The 6,332-nt window shown below is 28.4% G+C and overlaps 1 protein-coding gene across 2 annotated transcripts in view; it reads right to left on the bottom strand.

Annotated features, from left to right (window-relative positions):
- Positions 1 to 6,332, bottom strand: part of LOC107449167 (Transmembrane O-mannosyltransferase targeting cadherins 2) — a 339,786-nt gene that overhangs the window by 242,103 nt on the left and 91,351 nt on the right. The window lies entirely within an intron of this gene.

The raw sequence follows: 6,332 nt of genomic DNA on the forward strand, positions 1-6,332 counted from the left end.
TTCAAATATATTTCTTGATGTATTCAAATATATAGATATATATTGTATATATATATATACTATCCTTGTCTTAACTTGTTTTGTTTTAAAAATAGACTAAAAAGTGATTAAACAGTAGAGAAAAGTAAGTTAAGAAATTTGAGACTTGGCAATTAATATAGACTATATATTAGGGTTTGAAAAATGTTCAGTTCATATTAATAAATCTTAATCAAAAAAATATTTATACACATGAAAAAGATCTTTAAAAGAGTATTATTAGAAAAATGTGCATAAAATATCCAGATTCGGAGCTCATTTTTTCATTTATAATGCAAATTCTAGCACAAAATATGCAAAAACTCAGAGCGTCGGAAAAATAAACGCATCGAAACAAAAATCTTGCACCATTATTTTTTAACACCTATAGCTACAGATTAACAAAATTCCACAGTTATTCAAAATATACGATTTAAAATATTTTCCTCATTGAAAAAATCACCTTTTCAAAACTTTTACCGAAATTTAATTTCATAAGGCTCTTTAAATGAACTTATTAAAAAAAAAATTCAGCACGATTATCACTTATCATTCAATTCATTTGCAATAATCTAAGGAATATTAAACTATAAAATATTTGGAATTCTGAAACAGCACATTATTTAATCTTTAATAAACTAAAACTGTAATAGTTTACATTAATGTTTAATGGCATATTTTTTGCATAAAAAATAAACACACTATTCTTGTTTCGATGATTTATGACGTTAAAACCGAGAAGTAATACTATCCTAAAAAATATTTCTCGATTATTTTTTTCCTTCATATCTTATCGAAAGTTCTCCAAGGACTTGGCATCATTTTAATAAGCAAGTTGACCTCGCCACTTGATCTTGTGAACCACCTGTCGCAAAATCTTCCTCCAGAGTCCATAAATGAACCCATTAATGTGACAACATGTTTTAGAGAAGATACAATGAAATCCTAATGCATGCTTTATCTTAATGCACACAAAAAAACCCTGGCAGGGAAAACTATTTAAAGTGTTTTGTTTCGGATTTTATTATTTTTTTTTCTTCGTGTGTTTTCGTCAGATAGCTGTTAGAATTATGATTGTTTTTAATCTGTATATTCGACTTATCCGTTTTTATTCTGCAAGTAGATATGTCATATATTTCGGCTAAATGACCAGACGTAAGAACTGCTGTAGAATTTTTATTGGTATTTAATAGTTTTGATTTATAGATTGAATTAAACTTGCAGTGAAATTTTTATCGTTATCTTTACCAAGCTCTTATATTGTTCTTTAATGGACAAAGTGTCAAAAAAGTTTGGAAGCGGTCACAAATATCTTAAGAAATATATATCACATTGAAAAAGTAGTATCCAGTTTTATTTAAAATCTATACAATGATACCAAACTTAATCTTCAAACCCTTTGCAATAAACCCTTAAATATGAACCCTTCAACCTTTAAATATGATCCCTTATTTTTAAATATTTTTTAATATGTTTAGAAAAAAAAACATCGAAGCACTTGTTTATTTATATGATGGGTCACGAGATACAGCTATTTTAAAAAGCTTGAACCATGCTTAATTTTTCTCGGTAGTTTTGAAATTTTGAAAAAGGGAGCTCTGACCATGTTGGTCAATGCTTCCATTATATATATATATATATATATATATACGAAGTGAAGCTTCAAATAAAAAACAATTATTATAATAATTTATAAATTAAATATAACATATTAATTGGTTAAATAGTAATCGACCTCTTTTAGAAAAGAAAATTAGAGATTTAATTCAACCGTCCCAACTGGGATTTGATCTCCGGACCTCTTTAATAGAAGACGGACACCCAAACCGTTACACCTCGAATGCTAACCGTTACACCTCGAATAGTTTTATAAAGTAAATGAACTAAAACTTTAATTGGGCATATTTAACCTAAGTGAGGATTAAGTGGCTAGTATATACCCTAGCTAAGGTTATTAAACAGGCTCTTTAATTTAAGCTTAACTTTGCTTTAATAGGAATTTTTGAGGTGCGTACTTTTCATGTTAGTACATTGCTTCAATTTAAAATTTCTAAGGATTTGGTCATTTATTGTCTTTAGAAATTCTTCTTTACAGTATTACATTGGCATTTCAATATTTCTGCAATGCCAGTTGTAAGCATACAAGCATGTACGCATTATTCATACACGCGTACCAATGTGCAAGTAATGCGAGAGAAGTATACTATTTTGTGCGTACGGTTATGCTGGATTCGGAATTTAGAGAAAAACTTATATTTGCTCGAAATGTGCCTTAAAAACAATGATTAGGTAACATTTTTATTAAAAGAAAAAAATAAAACCTGAAAAGTATGAATGATGCATTCTAATTCTCTTTAAGCCAACTTTGAATTCGCTTCGTTCTATTTTAATTTCCTAAAAATTAAATAAAATCAAGTTAATCATGCAGTAGAACAAACTTTACAACTGTGATTGAAAATAAAATTATTCTCTTTGATGTCTCTGTTTTTCAATTCAATTTTTGTATTGCTATTCCTTGATAATTTGATTAGCCATAGTTCTTAAATAGAAGTTTCATTTATTGCAGTATATTTTTTATATCATTATGAACATCCTATATTTCTTACTGAGCAACATTTTATTTATCACGTATTTAAAAGTATTATCTCTGTATATTATATTTGGAATATACCATTAATTCATCGAAATACTTTGTCACTCTTTTTTAATAGCAAAAAGTTTTTGTTAAATATTTTTTCATAATAAAGGCTTTAAATATCTTCCTCTATAAAAAAAATTGAGTTGAAAATTGTAATCCGACTTAAACTCTTAACGAGCTCCTAAATCCAATAAAAAAAACTTATTCATGCATGGAACTTTAGAACAAAAAAAAGGACAAAAATTACACTTTATCGTCGTAATATTTGATGCTTTGGAACATAATCAAAAGATTTGGGGAACAATAAAAACTAAATCTTCCTCTTCATTGGCTGATATTTTTTTTAAACATTTTTCACTAAAGAATACGATAACGGTTTGTAGATTAAGATAACATCACTGAAGAAAATGTAAAAGTAATCCATGATTACACAATGTTAAAGCGTCATTAGTTGGCGCTTCTTAAAAAATTTCTCTTTTATCTTTTAGAATATTTACTTAGTTTTACCGAAATTAATGAATATATTTGCTGTATCTGGAACTGAAAGCTCCCTTAATTAATTGTCTGTGATGATTAATACATGTTTTAATTATTTAATTACTCATTAATAGGAAGTAATGAGTTTTCAAGCGGACCGTTTACTCAGAATATTGGGGATTAAATGATAAATGATGAAACTAGATGATTATCTCGCTTAATTTAGTGGAAAGGTTACAGTTTTAGAATGTCGTACACCCCAAGTAAACCACTTTACTGAATTTTTAAATTGATAAAAGGGTATTATTTTTACGAAATTGGGTAATTTGAAAGTTTGCATTGCATGTAGTTCAAATATTTTTCGAAGTCATTTACGTCGCTAAATGAAACGTGTGTCTATTATAAAGATTCAAGAGAAGTTTTTTCTTCATTGTAAAAAATGGATACTCAAATATTCAAGAAACATTGTTTTTGATGAAACCGTTTCCTGGGAAACACTTTGAACAAACATTTAGAAAAATAGAAAAAATTGTTATTTTCATTTGTTTGAGTAGATGAATTTTTCCAAATGTAGTAGGCTTAATGTTACATATCAATCATCTTTATGAACTACTACAAAAAATAAAACGAGTATGAGTGAATAAGTTCCCCGCCATCATGTAGACTCGAACCCGGAACAACTGTTTGTAAAGAGAGTTCGCATCCCACTTTAACAAACCGTTACACTGGGAAAAAGAGAGGTAACACACGAATTCAGCACAATTTCAGCAAAAGTAGTTTCAAATATTTTTGATTTCACGTTTCGTCAATAATTATATGACATTATCATTAAATATAACATATGAAATAGTAATTAAAGTAATAAAATACAGCTCAAAAGTTGCAGAATTGTTGAACAATGAGAATTTTATTTCTGAGAGAGCCTAAGAGATTTCAATTAAAAAATTAAAAATTTACAAAATTGTAAACAAAGTTACTTCTTACACGATAAAACAATTTCGTCAATAAAAAGCAGCGCAAATATAATTTTATTTCCTTTTAAAGCCCGCCTCTGAACAGCAGACCCAATTTTAGGGTTTACGACTACCAATGTTCAACTCCGTAGCATTGTAATTTTGAACCCAATCCAGAAGACAAGGGAACTCCTGGATCAAGTATTGGGAGAAATTTGCCTTCGAGAAGGACTATTTGATGGAATTAATCCACATTTGCGGCACATGGAGAGGAAAATCACGAGCACCTTCCACGGTTAACCTGACTGCAAGGAAACTCTAACCCATGATCCGTCTATCACTGAAGATACTTTACGCCAGCACTGTGATAGATGCTAGCTGGATGCGGAATTCGTTTCGGCCATCCATAGTTGGGATTCAAACCCGGTTCTCCTCATTGGTAGGAGAAAGCTCTATCCCCTAAGCCATCATGGTTTGCGCAAATATGATTATTACAGTTGTAAATTTTTAACTAAAATTAGTTAAAGAAAATTAACGGCTAATACAAGTAGAATATTTGTTACATCGCATGCCAAAGAAACAACTTTTAGTTATAAATGAAGTCTATTCTGATCTTGTATTCCTGGTTCCGTTGTTTCAACATCTTAAAATATTCGGAGAAAATTATTCTCGCAAAACTACCCTATCATAAGGTAAAAAAATAATTCTGGTTTATGAAATCAAAATATACGATACTGAAATCATTCATTTGGTAATTCTTCTACTCATATAGTAACGGTTTACTGAAGATTCTTGCTTTCAAAACTACATTTCTTATTCCCACAAACAGAGTGAAAAAAATACAAAACTGAAAAATAAATTTAACCTAATAAGTAGTTTTTATTAAATGCTGTAAATTTTCATGATAAAATACCAAATTTTATCACATGCACAAAATTTTATCATTTATTATAAAGCCAAATTTAATTGTTAACTTTACTAAAATCATTACCAAAGCACTTCGGTAAAAATTATCAAGCTTTATGTATTACCATAAAACCAGAAATATGGTTAATTTCACCATATTCAGGTAGTTTTGATCTTTTTTCTCAGTGCACAAAGCAATAATCTAAAATTTTTTAATTAATAATTCTTCGGTCATCATAAGGTTTGAATCAAATCAATTTTTTAATTTATAAAGGTTAAGTTTATATCAATTTTGGATGAAATATTTTTTTAATATTATCATTATAATTTTAAAAAAAAAGTTTTCATGGTCTTGAAATATGCCAGAATACCCACTGTCAGAAAAAAAAGAAAAGAAAATGAGGGATTACTTTAATTGATTGAACCACTGCTATTACCGTATTGTTACAGAATGACTTGAAATAAACAGCAGTGACGGGCATCCTAATGTTACGATTGGTGGTTGTACCAACTTTTTCAAACAGCATAATCTGAGAAACAAATTTAAGTCAGTTTCACTGATCTTTGGTCAATTAAATCATGTCTTGTATAAATATAGTAGAAGTTCTACTTCTAAATCGTTAAACGTCTAAAATTTTTGCTACATACTTATAAAAGAGATATGCTCAAAATAATTAATGTATCCTTTTTTCAGTAAGTATATTTAGAATCACTATATCTATTTAAGTAAAGTTTTGTCTTCAATTTCATTATTGCTGATATCGTCGCAAATTATCTCAATCTAGTTATGTATATAAAAATTTTAGTCAATGAGATTGCTGTGTTTATAATTTCTTTAATGAAGGTTTGGCGTTACGGAATAACTCATCATCAGAAATAAAAATGTCTGACGATTCAGAATTCCTTAAAATGCGTTTAGCTGTTTTGTATATTCATATTTTTCTTAACGAAATCAAATGATATTTGACGAAATGTGAACTCTCAAATATTTTTTGAAACTGCTTTCATACTCGCGTGTTAAATCAATAAAAAGTCAGGAATTTTCAAATTTTTTTTTAATACCAGATTTGAAAGTTATTAGTTCTGTATGGTTGTTTTAAAATGGCAGAAAGGTTAGTGCACTCACATCACAAACATGTTTCACAGATTCGCATTCGGGCAAATATACTGACAAATCATTTTACTTCGGTGATATTTTAATTTTAAGTTGAAGTTTATTGTTCATTGTGTGACGTATAATATTAAGCCTAATGTATTTGAAACAATTCGTATGTTCTAATAAACAAAGAAAAAAGACAGTAATTTCTTAAATTTGACGAAACATTCGCTCGAAATATATA

This window comes from Parasteatoda tepidariorum, chromosome 1 (genome assembly GCF_043381705.1).
Source record: "Parasteatoda tepidariorum isolate YZ-2023 chromosome 1, CAS_Ptep_4.0, whole genome shotgun sequence".
In the NCBI taxonomy this organism is placed as follows: domain Eukaryota; kingdom Metazoa; phylum Arthropoda; class Arachnida; order Araneae; family Theridiidae; genus Parasteatoda; species Parasteatoda tepidariorum.